Source organism: Alexandromys fortis, unplaced genomic scaffold, assembly GCF_014885135.2.
Source record: "Alexandromys fortis isolate MF-2015 unplaced genomic scaffold, M_Fortis_MF-2015_v1.1 scaffold_57, whole genome shotgun sequence".
NCBI lineage: Eukaryota > Metazoa > Chordata > Mammalia > Rodentia > Cricetidae > Alexandromys > Alexandromys fortis.
Genome location: NW_026067941.1, coordinates 5,535,149 through 5,551,374, shown reverse-complemented (window position 1 = coordinate 5,551,374; position 16,226 = coordinate 5,535,149). Strand labels below are relative to the sequence as shown.

Genomic DNA, 16,226 nt, shown 5'->3' with positions numbered 1-16,226 from the left:
TGATTCTACTGGACCTATTGGTTTCGTGGGAGCCTAGGCAGTTTCGTGGATGCTCACCTTACTAGACCTGGATGGAGGTGGGTGGTCCTTGGACTTCCCACAGGGCAGAGAACCCTGATTGCTTTTTGGGCTGACGAGGGAGGGGGACTTGATTGGGGGAGGGGGAGGGAAAGGGGAGGTGACGGTGGGGAAGAGACAGAAATCTTTAATAAATAAATTAATTAATTAAAAAAAATAAATACCAAAAAAAAAGAATAAACAGCATTGCCAGTTGCTGATAACAGAGTGAGGTGGCCCATGACTTTAAGGCGGATCTTCCTGGACTAGATCGTTTGGAAGACCCTGCCTTTATTATGTCACTCATAGCTTAGAGTGTTGAAAACAGTTCAGGGGTAGCTTCTTTGCCACAATTTGACATGGTTTCTTGACCATGTCATGATAATTTATATTAGAACAAATACCTCTAAATAGTGATTAGAATCATTTGCTTGTGAACTTTAAAAAATAATTCTCTTTGTACAAAGTAAGGTGATAATGGGACCATGAAACAAGGCAAATGGCATAAATGGTGCTTCATAGCTGCAAGGACTGAGGGTTAAGTTCTGTAACTTCTAATTGGTATTAAGCCTCAAATATCTGCTATGTCCATGACCAGTTATTACCCTGGAAAATGAGAGAACCATTGAGATGACCTCAGGACACCATTTTCCATTAACTCCAGTGACTTATGAGTTTTATAATACATGTGCAGATACCATCAATATATCTTAAATTAATGTGTTTAATTAAATTAATATACGTGGGGGGCTCTATCAGTCCTATATACTGGTGTCTGTGTATGTGTGCATGTTCTCACACCATTTTGTGCATATATCATCGATTCATTCATAAGTTATATGGCAGCCTTGTTCTATAATACAAATAACTTTCAATAGAGCATACAACTGTAACAGAAAAGCCACAGAACCAATGATGACAGAGCCAGAACACAGTAAAAGTTGGCATTTGCCAAAGTTTAAATTAGTGACTGTCCACATTGCTGTGTAAAATAAGATCTTTTGTGAAGCATAGAGGAGCAAATATGGAAAAAGAAAGGAAAGATAGATAGATCCAAGGCTGTTGGGAAGAAGCAAGAACAGAGAGCAACAATATCCAGAGATGACCAGTAACCGGCTATAGGACATGAGACATCCTTGGGTAAGAGGAGGGGTAGGAAGAAGAAATGTAAATACAACTCTACTCTTAGAGGACTTGAGTTCACGGGCTGAAATCTCTTTCCTTGAGTTGTGCCGGTGTGAGAGGAGGTAGAAGGAGTAGGAAAGGCAGCAATCTAGGGCCAGTCAGTGAAGTCAGAGCAGAAAACTACAGCGTCCCTTTCAGCCGTCTCCATCTCTGTTGGCGCCACTTTGTTCAGCCGGGACAGCTGGTGCACGGTCATGGGGCCGTTCTCCACACGTCTCACAAGGAACACCGGCGAGTCTTTGTTTGTCTCATGTCTCAATAACTAGACCTAAATTTTAGGTAGGGGCTTTTAGGACAGTGGTACACAGTAGTCATCTGACTGAGTTTCGCCACAAGGGTAATAACTGGGGTTCATGTGGTCACTTTTTATTAAAGTTCACCAGAGAAACCCTGCACTACGGTCTTGTCCTGATTAATGACGGGGACGTGCTCTGAAAAAAGCGAATTATTAGGCAAATTCATCATTGCATAAACATCAAAGAATGTGCTTATCCAAAGTATGTGGTATAACCTACTATAGGTGCATGGCACATCACATGATACACACACACACACACACACATATGTATATATGGTCTGTTATTGACCAAAAAATGTTCTGCATTGTGTGACTGTATTTACCACTCTTTCACTACTGACACAAATCACTCCTAAATTGTTCTTCAAAGAGTGAGAATCGTAATACAAGAGTCAGCTGTTGAGATTCCCATCTCTGTTTCCCCATCCTCCACACTCTCCATGTTCTGATAGTAGCTTTTTCGGACACCGAGTGCTGAAGACAGGATGGGGTGCCACTCTGTCTCGCCAACCACCTGCTCCAGCTTGGAATCTACACAGTTCTTGGAACCTAGTCCTTATCAAATTGCTTCCTGGGTTGGTTGCTTCCCAGGAGGAAGAAAAGTATCTCCTCTCTAGTCTCACAGTCAGCCCACAGAACCACTGCCCTCCTTGGCTCTCTGCTCTAAGATTTGAGATTTTCCTTTACTATGAAGCATATGCGCTGCCATGGGAACGGTGCTCTTCATATAGGTCCAATATCCGGAAGGTGATTCTCTTCTTTCTGTGTGTCTCTGGAGGCTGTGCAGTTTGCACTTCTATTTTCAGCTCAGGTGGCCTCCTGACTTAGTGTACCTGAGGCTACTCAGCACATAAACGCTTTATGAACAGGATGCTTCGGCCGTTGTTCCTCCGAACAAAACACGGGGCAGGAAGTGCATATGAAATGGGTTTTATTGCAGTGCTCCAAGCCACAGCCCAGGAGGAAACTGTTAAATGTGCAGTCAACCAGGCAAACTTCCTAGCAAAGTTGATCAAAGCGTGGGTTGAGGCCATCCTGGACTGCCCAGTGTTCTACTGGAAAACAATGAAAGCATGAGAGGTCAGAGTCGACTTTGGTGGGGCATGGGGTGGACTGAAAAGAGCCATTATTGTTATATTCTTCATTACTGCTGTAGCTTCCCCCTAAAGCTCATGTTAAAGGCTTGGACCCCAGCCCATGGCTTTGCTGGAGGTGGTGTGACCTTTGGGAGATGGTTCTAATGGAAGGGGGGGTGAGTCTCTGGGGACTTAGCTTTGAAGACTTCTGGCGCCTCTGTATCTTCTCTTTCTGTTCCCCAGAAGCCCCCACCACCACACATAGCAGCTATGATACTGCAGGGTCCCAAGCAGTGAGGCCAAAGGCTTGAGGACTGAAAAGTCTGAAGTCATGAGTCGGACAGAAACCTTGTCCTTCATGAAGCTGGTTAGCTCACGGATCTGTCGCAGTAACAGAAAGCTGACAAATACAGTCACACTTGCCCCTCTAGCTTGTTTTTCTCTTCCATTCATAGCACTCTAGACCAGGCCCCAATCACCTATTCCAACTCATCACCACATTCCCAGTGACTTTCTCATTAAGAATTAAGGACAATATTTTAACTATAATCTGAATGACCCCATACAGTTTGGTTGCCATTGGTACTTATATCACTGAGTGTATTCTGCTATTCAGCGCTGGCACCCTGGCCACTCCTCAGATATCCCTACATCGTCATACATCTGAGCTTTTCTTCCCTTTTGCTGATCCTCTACTTGGGTTGCTTTTGCCCCCACTTCCCACCCAGCCACCAAACCTCTTAACTGATAACACACAAAAATGGACCCCTGTGAGCCCGATAACTGTACCCAGCAGACACACCAAAGCTGGCTGCTTCTCCTGTTAGGAGACAGCAGTGCCTCCCAAACAACAAGACTTGAGATCTTCCCCTACCAGAGTTTCCAAATGTCTTCATCTATTAAGGCTGAAATCCAGACTCCAGCATCTCCTTTAGGTCCTTCTCAGAGAGTCAGTCTCTGAGCCCTTCCCTCTTCTTATTTGACAGCTTTTGTTATCCAAACCATTCCCTTTGGTGATTGGTGACCAGTCCAGCTGACCACCCTCCTGGCTTGTCTAAAAATGTCCTGTGTTGTGTAAGTAAAAAGGAGCAATGGTGGAAGTTTAGCTTGGGCTCTGAAGCCACATAGCCAAGGCTTTCAGATAACGCCAGCCTTCATTTTTCCCAGATCGCATCCCAGGTTCCCAGAGAAACATGACTTGCCAAGTCTGCTTGTCATTTCTTCTAATTAGACTTTAAAATAGATCAGAGAACTCTTGTTTTCATTCACCTTGAATTGTACAGCAGCAAAGTTCTGTTTATGTTGCCCAGATCCGTAGATTTCCCCTAAAGGGTACCATATTCCTGACATCCTAAAGAGAGGAAAAGAGAACCAGGCCAGCCTCAGGGGACTGTGAGTCCTCTCCACCCTCGCACAGGGCTGCCACTGCTAGGCTTCAGGGTCCTCTGGGTGGGCATGGGAACCTCTTTTGCCCTTTGGCTGGCTTGCTCTTTCTTCCTCGTCTGGTTCTCCACCCTCCCTCAGTTTCTAATCCAGAAAGGCCAAGAAACTGAGAAACTGATGGGGATCAACTGCAGGGGTTCAGGCAGCTTTACTCCTGACTTGACGAGAGCTGTCCTTTGGCGAGGCTCTGTCCCAACCTTGAGTGGCATCGGCACTCACTGCATGGGAATGGATAGAGTGTCAACCCAGTACTTGAAATGCTTCTTCCCATCTAGTCATTCTGCCATGCCCCCTACCCTAAAGCACAGCGTGCTGGGGTCCTGTTGCTTATGTAAGCACCGATCACGTTTTTTTTATCAGAACAAAGCTTCCTTATATCCCATACAGTGGGATATAAGCCGTATAATTGTTGTCATACTCGGGTTGTCATCCTTCAGCCACTACCACCACACACGGGCGGGTTACTGGGCGTAATTTGAATACCAACAAGGACAGAATCAGGAAACCTTTACTAAGAGCATGGAGGTTACTCTACTTGATGTCTAGAGCAGCCAGTAAAGAGAGCCTTTAAATTCCCCGAGCAGAACAAATCAATACATTCTTTATCATTTGAATTTAAAAATGTGGCCAGTGTCTCAGACAATCTTGAGTTTTTAATTCCTATTTTTTGTGCTAGATTCAGTATCAGATGGACCCCAATATTAAAAGTCATAACCATTTCTATGCTTTTGACTATTTATCTTTCATCCAGTTCACCATTTCTCACAGTGGAAGAAATACCGGCTTCAATAAGACTTCTGTGGGGGGCAGGGGGATGTGGCTGTGCTCGGAGCACAGCTAGGTTCCCGTGTGCTGTGTACTGTTGCTGTGTTTCCCGGTGTGCTGATTGTTTTGTGTTGCTGTGGCAAAAGTATCTGACCAGAAATGAGAGGAAAGGTTGGATTTGGTTCAAAGTTTCAGGAAGTATTCAGTCCATCAGTGAAGTGTCTCAGTCTGCAGTGGCCGGAGTCGTTGTTGTCGGTGGCTGTTTACACGGTGACAGACCAGGAACCAGAGAGAACAGACTAGCCAGAGGTGGGGTCAGAGGCCTGACCCTATTGATTCGGTTCTAACAGCCAGCTCCTACCTTGGAAATATTCCACAGCGCCATAAACTGGAGGCCAAGTATTCAACACACGAGCCTGTGGAGTGTAATTCAGATTCAAACTGTGGTCCTGTGTTTGGGGTAAGCCTTCAAACAAAGAAGTTCAGCATAACTGAGCGAGAATTCTGCATTTTGAGCTGTGTTTGCCCAGAAGCTTGCTATCCGGCTGTGTCAAATGAGCTTCGTCAATCCAAACACCAGCCTTCTGATGTGTAAACTGTCGCGGGCTGGATGTGAAGTACTCTGCCTGCGGTTCGTGCGCTGAGTGCTCACTTCTCAGGCAGAGCTGCCTCTGAGAAGCAGTTAGACTGAGTGCTTGCCCAGTGGCCTGTTAGCAGGTAGATGAATTTCTCCTTTTAGCAGAGAGCAGGCCTAACACTTGCTGGAACTGAGGCAGATGTTACAGGAATCTAGGAAACCGCTGGCCCACTGAGGAGCCATGGGGCCAGGTGATAGCTGGAAAGTGGGGTGGGGCGCACTGCCAGCAATCAAAAGGAGCTGAGCTGGCGGGAGTAGGTTTTAGGGGTGGTGCCTTTAAAGGGTACATCCTGTCTCCTCCACTCTCTGCTTTCTGCTTGCTGTTAAGTAAGCAGCGGTGTCCCACCAAGTCTCCCCGCCATGATGTACTGCCTCCACAAAAGCCCCTGAAATGGGACCATGGGATGGAATCTCTGAAGCCATGGAGCAATGTAAAATTTTTCTGCTTTAAGCTGTTTATCTCAGATATTGGGTCTGAAAAAGTCTAACACATAAACCAAGAAGTTACCAGTGAACATATTGGGTTCTCTGAAACAGCTTCTGCCAGTGGAGGAAATAACACCATGTTCTTACCGCTGTGGAAAGAGACCTTGGCTGTCAGTGAGAACTTACTGACTTCACTTTGTATATGATTATTGTTTCAGGCAGGGTTCTCTAGAGGAACAGCACCAATAGATTGTGTGTGTATGTGTGTCCATGCATGTGTGTGCATGTGTATACACTGGATATTCTTGTCTTGTCTCGTATGTATATTAAGGAAGGAGACTTATTAGATCGGCTCACATCATGGGGTAGGTAGTATGACCCTGGTTGCCTAGATGGATGTTCTACCCGATGGCTGCACAGTTCCCAATGCAGAGACCTAGAAATTCCTGGAGAATCACTGTGCTGTCTACATAAGCAGGTTAAAGAAGCCGGAATCTGAAGTCAAAAGAGGATGGTGGCAGCAACTCAGGTAACGTGCATTCTGGAAGGAAAAGGTACAGGCAGGCAAGCGAGCAACTCTGCCCTTGCCCCATGCTGTCTAAGGAAGGTGCTGCGCATTGTTGATCCCACATCGGTTGATCTTTCTGTAGACATCCTCACAGACACGCCCCAGTGGTGCATCTCCCGGGCTCATCCTAAATCCCATCAAGACGATAATGAAGAGCAACCACCAGGGCTGGAAACATCAACTACCTGATTTTACAGACTACAAGCTGTTCGGGAGCTGTCAGTTAGGAAGCTAGCTGTGCCAGGAGCCGTGGTTTAAGGAGCTCTGGTCAGAGAACAAGGCAAATGGGCTGATTCGTCTTGGTCGTATGACGCATGTGGCAGCGGTCATGAATGGGCGTTCAGACTGTGGCTTGGGTATTCTGCATCAAAAGACCCAGAAGTATGCAATACATTTTAAGAAGGTCTTTAAAAACTCTATACGATTTAAATAAGATTAGCTTTAGGACTTACAGCACTTTAAGTTGTGTGTTGTCATCCGTAGACTTTCATGCTTGAATTAATTGAGATGAATGATATTAGTGCATTTGCATAACCCAGAAAGCTGGGAGAGGATATATATTAGCCCCGTGGCTCTTATACTCTTGTCAGCTGTGAGGTTTCCTTTGACCTCCTGGTCTGCTGACCACCAGTCTGCCAGGACAAAGGGGCAGAAGTGGCGACAGAGAGCTCCGTGTGGCCTGTGAATAGGGTGGAAATGGCCTTGGGGAGACAGCTCAAATTATTCCAGAGTGTGGGGAGATTCAAAGGATGGGTCCAGTAGCTGGGGCAACACCTGATTTGCATTAAACATCACGTTCCTATCATAAAGCTCCTAGTACTAGCCCTAGCTACCTATGTAGAAGCCTGGTTTATCATAGAGCTTCTAGCATAATGTCTAATTATCATATGGGAGGCATGGGAAAAGCCTCTGCAGGGAACTGTGTCAAGGGTCACACTAGAGATAAGCTAGGTATCCAGGCCTAGAGGCATTCTCCAAATAAAGTGTGAGAGAGAGAGAGAGAGAGAGAGAGAGAGAGAGAGAGAGAGAGAGAGAGAGAGAGAGAGAGCAGGAAGCCCTCCACTGGGAAGGAGTCCTCCATGATGCCTAGCCTGGAGACAGAGCTGCCAGGTCACGGTAGACTGCAACCTCTGACCAGCAGGGCCTCCCAACATAAACCAGATTCCTTGTCCTAGACATGATTTTGATACAGCATTGTGACATGAAAAGCAAGGAGAGGAGGAAGTGTGGGCCCTGGTTTCAGTGAGTACACACGATTTCCTGAGTCCATTCAGGGCTCTTCCTTCCTAACCTCCACATACTGCTGGGGAAAAGTCAGGCTTTCTTTGTATGAGCATTGAATTAGCCTCATTAAAATAAAATAAAAAGTAGAAATGGAATTGAAAGAAAGCTGGAGGACAGTTTTATTAGAATCTATGGGAAAACCGTAGGACAAGCCAACTGTAAACCGTGGCAACCGCCGGGAGGAGGGAGATGGATAGGAAGAGAGGAAACCATGCCTTTTAGGTGGAAGAAAACCAGCCTGCTTTGCAGAGGAGGTCAGCAAGCAGCTGCGTGGGGGAAGTAGTGTGGGATTTAGAGAAAGAAAACCCAGAGTATTAGAGAAAGCATGTATGTATTTCTGGACAGGATCTGAAAAAGACAGAAAGTAAAGAAACATTTTTGGAACTCAGGAAAGTGCATGGGCTTAGCAGTGCATCGTGTGGCAAGTAGCTGTATAGAGGAGAGGTTTCCGAGAAGCACATTCTCTCGTTAAAGGGGTAATTATTCCTCCCATCTCCTTATCATGTGTGCAGATGAATCTCTTTTCCTGAGAGGTAGACTAATGACCAGGTGATCGACAGGCACAGTCGGAATAGCACTTAAGAGAGAAGACAAGAACACAACATGTAGTACGTAGAGATAAGAGGATGTAGTCTATCTGCAAACAGATAAGAACGTCACGTCACCACCAAGAGGACAGCAGGGCACAGAAGGAGGTAGGAGTCACTGAGAGAGAAGATGCCTTCCAGGCTCTGTGAGATCATGACTCCATAAAGGTTAGCCCATCTTGAGTAGCGATGCCTGGCACGTGTAATCTGTTAAGGATGGTGGGCTGGGGTGGGGCACATGGACAAGGATCAACTCCAGTTTCCTTAGCTTCCTGGTAACTCTCATTAGCAATCTGACTGAAATATCACACGCACTTCCTGCAGGTGCTGCTCTTGCAGAGATCTGACCAGGGTAGCCATAGGGAGGAGGGAGCAGCGGCTATTTGCTTATGAGCAATCTAGTTATAAAAATTTGCAGTCAAATTTGGTTACTGGTGCTGCTGTTTTTGTGACTACCTACCATTGCTTCGGCTATGATTGCTGCTACTACTGTTTTGTATCCTTCCTCTCAGCGGCTGTGTGTATTTCTCCTCCTCTTCCTCCCCTCCCTCCCTATTCCTCCTTCTGTTTTTGGTTCTAGAACAAGACACTTTCAACAACATCCTTAGGTGTCTTGGTTTCCCTTATTCTTTGATACTGGAACAATCAATTAATTGCCAAACATACTTATTGTTCTACCTCATATTAGGAAGATCAAAGCCAAGAGGGGGTCACACGCTTAGCGTCCACAATCATTGCTGTACTATTTTGTGCATTTAGTGGTAGCTGGTGACACAGTTGTCACTGCTGTCTACAAAGGCTCGTGTCCAGTGTTGTTGAATGATGGGACCATCTCCTATGGTCCCATCATTTCTTTCCATCTGCCTCTCCCAGCATCCCCAGGGCTGCCTGCAATCCATCCCTACAGGGCCCTTTCTCCACAGCAGCAGTGTTGGGTGAGTTTCTGACCTGCCTGCTCCACTTGGCTTCACTGTCCTTCCTCAGCAAGCCGTTCAGCAGACACAGGTTACCATCAATCTACAATGATACTTTCCAGATGTACAGGGATGCCCAGCCTTACCCACCTGGGTTCTTTGGAGTCTCCTGTTATTGTGAGTTTCCGTGCTCAGAATATATTTGTGGTCTCAGGTAATAATATTTAGTTTTAAAATTATCTATCTATCTATCTATCTATCTATCTATCTATCTATCTATCTATCATCTGTCTATCTATCTATCTATCTATCTATCTATCTATCTATCTATCTATCTATCATCTATTTATCTATCTTTGTACTGAGTTCAAAAACAACCATGTCTTAACATGAAGAATAACAACTAACCCGTCAAGTGCTGTGTTAATGACTTGATTCCAGTTCATCATCTTGGGGAAGGGAACACTGGTTTAAAGATGACCTGTTGGGTAAAGTAAATATTTACAGTATTTAGAGTGTCTAAGATCTTTACACATAACATAGTGCATTTCCTGTCGCCTTGGTTACTACCACTCAACAGAATCATGAAGGCAGCTCTTCCATTGGGCCTGACCTTGTATAGAGGCCATGTGTATCCCTAGCAGCGCCTCCAGGTGATGCTGGCAGGAATAACACTCAGTCATCTCTCTATTTGCACCACATTTGGGTTTTAAATTGTTGGAGACAAGCTAGACCCTGACAAGCTTCACACTGTGAATTTATACATTTCCAAGGTTATCAAGGCTACATTTTATGATACTTAGGAGCCAGACAGATTGGGTATGCTGTGGCCTCATTGGCAGGCCTTGGACAGGTCACTCAATGTGTGTGGGTTTTCTCATCTGTGAAGCAGGGGTGGGGCTGTCTCTACTTCATAGGGCTGCAAGAGTTAAGCGAGTTATCATCTGTGAAGTGCCCATGAGAACAGAGCAAGACCTATAGTCTTACCAGCGCCTCCTGCTGTCTTTGTTGCTCTTTATTGTTGTTGTTGTTTCCTGGGTGTGAAGCCAGACTTGTAATCGCCCTCCTGAAGACATGGGTAGAGACCCAAATAGCACAGCAAAGATTTGTGTCTAGAACAGAAACTTAAAGCAGCCAGTCTTTGAAATTTAGCCTCTGATGATAGTAAGGATGGAATGCTTGATTCCTATAAGACATAAGTAAGAAGGTTGCCTCTTGTCCCTCAACGGTGCAAAGGAAATTTTTTAATAAAAAGTGTAGAAAAGTTAGAAAATCTTGAGGGCAATGTTTTTGTTGTTCAGCTGCACCACTGAAAAACGATGTGGCCGAGTAAAGGGCTTGGCTTATATTACAAGCCCTATTTGCAATGCTATTATTGTTGTCATTTGGAAGAAGTCATCTGGGTCACTCTGACATGTTTAGAGATTTTTCAATTTGCTAAGGGACAGAAGTCATTGCAGTGTTGCTTGATTTCCGGAGCCTCTCTTTCATACCAGGGAAGTCTCCAGAATCACTCGCTAACGTATCTTTCCTGTATTTTGAATTGACTGTTGCAGAAATCCGCTCTCCGGAGGAAGTGTGCGGTCTGCAAAATCGTGGTCCACACTGCCTGCATTGAGCAACTAGAGAAGGTAAGAGAGCGCCACCTGCTGGCGAATGTATTCACTGCCACGACTTGTCGAGATTTGGTGTCAATTTCTAACTTTAAAAACAACGGCTTTAAAAAAATAAAAACAAAAATTGTGAGTTCAGTATGACTACCAAAGTAACAACGAAAAGGCACTATATGAAGACCATTAATTCTGTTGTCTCCCCGAGTTTAATTTGTATTATGTTGTGTTGGCTTTTGAGAAAGCCTAGCACACACCAATTCTTTTTCTCTTTTCCCACAAGATGTTTCCTTTAAGGGGGAAAAAACGCAATAAGCTTTTTAATATTGTAGCTACCGTATGTTTCTCTTTGTGAGTTCACATCTTCCTAAAGTAGCTCTAACGGAGAGAGCCGAGCCAGCTGAACGCAGCCCTCAGACTCGGCCGCAGACCTCATGGGCAGCGTTTTCTGCTGGTGCGGCATAAATGCGTGTTTGAGCTGGAAGTGGCATCCCAAGGGTGGTGTCTTGTCTCCAGAAGTGGATTCTGAATAGTCTATTTATTTATCAGCTGGGGGCGGGGTGGGGAGGGAAGATCTGTAGTAGAGTGTTGCCTGCTGCTTTCACTTAGAGTTCTTACTCTGTGTCCAGGGAGACCCTTGGCAGTGTCCATATTCTCCTGCTGCCGCTTGTAAACGCAGTGGGGAGCTTTTAGCTTTGCGCAGTGTCTGCTTAGCTCCGCCAGCCCCTCCAGCTGCCATCAGCTTATATCTTAGAGCCCTGCCCAGCACTTTGAATCTACCCCTTCTTGTCTCCACCCTTTATACAGAAGCGAAAGTGGCCATGAGGGCATCTCCCATCCGCAAAACAAGGCCATGCTGAGTCCTTTGCAGGGACTGACTGTGCACGCGTTTGAGTGGTTATCACAGCAATTAGGACCGCTGGGGTTTATAGTTTCTCCTTTTAAAAATCTAACTCAAACGGATGGGTTCAGCTGTCACATGTTTTTTCTCTGGCTTTTTCTCTGGCTCTTTCTCAAGTTTACAGGCTAAGGGCATTTTAGTTTAAAGTTAGACTTCATCAGTGAGAACTCAGGACCACTGGCTGGAGATGTGAAATCACTCCGCACCAATGCATGTTATCCAGTGAGATGCTTTAAGGAGACTAAACTAAAACAGATTGCTTATCCTTTGCGGGCTTTGTTATATAGTCTCAATGTCTACTGATATTGGTTGTTTTGGGTTTCAGGTAATTCTCTTTAACATGATGTCAATCACTAACATGATGTGCTTTTTTTTTTTTTAAATGGCAGATTAATTTCAGATGTAAGCCAACATTTCGGGAAGGAGGCTCCAGATCACCAAGAGAAGTGAGTTTTATGAGTTGTTTAAAAAAGCATTTTGAGTTCTTGTGGGTATAAAGAACCCCAGGTATTCACCCAGGGCTGACAAATTAGTTCTTCCTTCTTCAGCTACACAGTAGTTTCTTCCTAATATGCCAATAAGCGCAACGACATGCCGAGTCCCTTCAGCACACTGCGCTTCATCCTGCCAGTGGAGTGTGTTTAGGAGCCAAGGTCTTAATGAATGAAACAGAAACGTGGGGATGGGAGAATGGAGGAACTCAAGGGATAGAGAAAACAAAATCCTGTCCTTCTGGCCGATTTCTCTTGGGGATGGGTCTAAGCTATTCTGGGGGTAAGGGACAGCAAAGTTACTGGTTACCCACGTTCATGCTGCAGTCGGGCTGCTTTTAGAGCCAGCCTGAAAGCTGTGTGACTCAGGGCAGCTTACCTATTCTGCGTCTACCACTCCCTTTACCTGTGAAAGCAACACACACATCCGTCACAGGAGAAAGTTAGGTTTGGTACAGACAGACTGGAACCGAGAGCAGTTTGTTTGATGATGGGATTCTGAGGGGAGGAGAGAGCCTGGACATAGGACTGCTTCTTCTGCCTTTGTGTGGAGGAGACAGCTACTGCAGTTCAGAGAAAGTGGGAGGAATATGTGTGTGTGTGTGTGTGTGTGTGTGCGCGCGCGTGCGCGCGCGCGAGAGACAGCGCTTTTGTCCATACTATTCTAGACACTCTAGGCCCAAACTCCAAATTGTACTCTCTAATCCACAGAGCAAAAACTTTCAGGTTTCCAAATTGTACTCTCTAATCCACAGAGCAAAACCTTTCAGGTTACAGAACCCTCCCTCCTTAGCAGGCAGTGCGGTGTGTCCCAGTGCTGTCCACTCTCTCCCAAACACTGTTGGCTTCTATTTTCTTTTTAAGAATAAGAATTCTTAGTAAGTGTGCTTCCTCTGGTCTATTTGCATACCCAGTGAGACAAGTTTCAGTTCCACTTAGAGAGTCACCCCTTGGAAACCTTCCCAGCCATTGTACTCCTCAAATCAGCTCTGTGTAACCACGAGAGAGGGAGGGCCAATCGGTCAAATGAAGGACTTCCTGGAAGACATGGGCACTGGTCGATTCTCTCAGGAGCTATCTAGGGCAAGGGGTGGGACGCGATAGACACAGAGTGACAGACTTCTAGACAGAAAGCACAGCAGCACACAAGCAGAGATGAGAGATGTTAGGAAGGTGTGTGATGTGGGAGATGAGTGAGAGATAGACAAGGCCAGTCCCTGGAAGCCAGGCGAACAGTCACCAGGGATGTGGAAGTAGATGTTACTCTGTTTAAGCAGAACATATTATCCTAACTGCAGTGTGAAGGAAACATCACATAGTTAAGGGGTCATACTACTGGGGACATAAAGACAGTCTGAGTAGCTCCTGCTGTAGACTGGTTAAGAAATGATTACATCTGAACTAAGAGAAACATGGTGTGGTGAGATGAATCTAAAGAAGACAAATTGGTAGAATTTAGTAAAGGATGCATTTTGGATGGGAAAGCAGTGGTCCTTAGAATAAGCCAAGCTCCTGTTGGAAGAAGATGACTGGAGGACGAGGCTGGCCCAAGGATGCACTGGAGAACCGATGGGTTTACTTGTAGAAGCATCAGGATTGCGGCGTCCCCTTTGCCCGCACATGGATTTGCCCGGTGCACATCTGTGTGGGTGCATTTGTAAAAAGAATGGTAAGCTATCTGTGAATGGTCAACGCAGACAGACTCTTTGTACTATGAAACTCGAAAAATTTGTAGAGTAGGGCGGAACATGAGTGAACACACAGAAGATCACAGCCATTTGAAACACAGTGAAGAAAGAAAGACATCGCATAGGCCAGGCGTGGTGGGGAACACTTGTGGTATCAGATATCCCACAGGCAGAGGCAGGAGGATTCCTTGCATCTGGGAGTTTGAGGCTAGATTGGACAATAGGTGAGATGATGTCTCAAAAAAAAAAAAAAAAGAAAAGAAAAAAGGAAAATGGTGAAAGAAGAATACTGTTTATTATGATGAAAACAAGAAGACTGAGAGACAGCAGGTTAAGAGGGGAGGTGGTAGGGCTGGGGAAAGGACGCTTTAACCTTCTCATGGGTTGGTTTCTCCCACTGTTTGACTGCAAGAGGTGAGGGGAGTGTCTAAAGGGGGGTGCGTGCTGTCGGTGCTGTCCTGAGCTGCAGTGCTGCTGGGAGCTCCCCCAGGGGCTGCTCAAAGGAAGAGGCTTTTCTTCTGAAAGTCACAGGGGCGTCTTTGTGTTCCTAAGCTGGAGGGACTGAATTTCTGACCTAAGAGCGTATATGCCGGCCACTGGTTCCCGCCCTTCTCTTTCTGTCTTTCCCTTGGCCTCTCTCTCAGTTATGATCCTATGTAAAATGTCTCCTTTGCAAGTCTCAAAAATTGTTTTCATTGGCTGTAATATTTCTTTTCTCCCAAACCCGGCCTTCTCTGAAGGCCTTGCCAAGGACTGGATCTCTCTTCTTTCCTTGCCTTTCACCCTCCACCTGCCACACCTAGAATATTCCCAGCAGCAAAAGCGTGCTGGAATAGCTTCCAGCTGAAATTCACAAAGGAAAAGGCTAGCATTCCTTACCTCCCAACTGTGCTATCGCTGCTGCTCTGATGTTCAGTTCTGTGCTCTAGGCCAAGTTTCCAGGAACCGTTACCCGTCTGGATTATTGTTAGCATGTCATCTTCTGGCATGTTAACCTGCTGTTGCCTAGTTTACTTAGTCCTCTTTCTGAAGCGGTGTCTGTTACTGTTGCTAATCATCACACAAAATTCGGTAGGTATTTTTCTGTCCTCATCCAATCTTTCAGAAATACTCAAAACATCCACGCGATCCATTCTTCTTGACTCCCAGCGGTGCTTTTTCATCTCTTTTGGACTCCCTGCTTCCTTGGCCATCCCTGTCTGCTTTCAGTGCCCCTCGCTCAGCCTCTGCATCTCTGCAGGGCCCCCTGGGTTTAGCACTTGTCTGTATTCTCCAGCCTCTGCCCACTGTCATCAGGAGAGCTGACAGCTCCTGACTTTACACTTATTCCCAGTTTCCATTCTTGAGATTCCATTTGACATGTCCATTTGCTATATCATGGCCGTCTGAAATACAATAGATCAAAAACCCAAACTATTATCATGACCATAAAACTTTCTTCCGCAATCTATTTTCACCTTACAAAATGAGCTGTCCATTTGCAGACACTGGGGGAGTGTCATATTGATTCTCCGCTACTTTCAACCTCAAATTCATTTGTCAGTTCACAAGTTCAGTCAGTTTTATTTATAAAAGTATTTCAAATCCGTCCATTTACCTGTGTGTCTGCTGTCAGCTACTTTGACTAAGGAATGAATATTTCTCACTCTAATCACTGTGGTAGCTTCTCCATGATTTTCCGGTTAGTTCCTCCTACTTGCCCATGATTTAAGGAGCGTTTTTTTTAAACAACAACAACAACAACAACAACAACAAAACTAGTAATCAGGCCATGACATTTACCACTGATTTTTTTTTCTTCTGAAAGACCCATGTGGTCTGACCTTGCTTGTCTGTCTTTCCAGCTGCCAAAGAGACAGTCTCTAATTTCCAGAGGCATGGGACAAGGTATTCCTCTCTCTAGGATATTTACGTTTTTCCATAGCAATATTCCAAGATCTTTTAGCTTTTCAGTTCAAACATCATATCCTCAGAGGGTATCCTAGTCAGTCCTGGCTGCTATAACCAAATACCACTGAGTGTTTCATTATCAGTAAAGAGGCTATTTTTTTGTTTTTTGTTCTTTTTAACATTTTTGGAGCGTCTAAGATCAGAGTGGTAGCATGGTGTGGTGCTGGTGAGAACACTCTAGAAGGTTTCCGACTATTGCTTTCTGTGTCCTTGCATAGAAGAGAGAAAGCAAAGGTTCCCTGGAGTCCCTCTTATAAGGCACTAATCCTATTGATGAGGGCTCCATCCTCCTGACCCAAGTACGTGGCGAAGGTCTCCTTTCCTGGCAGTGATATCTGGGTTTAGA

At 45.4% G+C, this 16,226-nt stretch overlaps 1 protein-coding gene across 1 annotated transcript in view; it reads left to right on the top strand.

Annotated features, from left to right (window-relative positions):
* Dgki (diacylglycerol kinase iota) overlaps positions 1–16,226 on the top strand; it is a 301,404-nt gene that overhangs the window by 32,262 nt on the left and 252,916 nt on the right. The window contains exons 3-4 of the mRNA XM_050148045.1: positions 10,797–10,871; positions 12,141–12,197. The gene's annotated coding sequence lies outside the window, so the exon portion shown is untranslated. The remainder of the gene's footprint in view (positions 1–10,796; positions 10,872–12,140; positions 12,198–16,226) is intronic.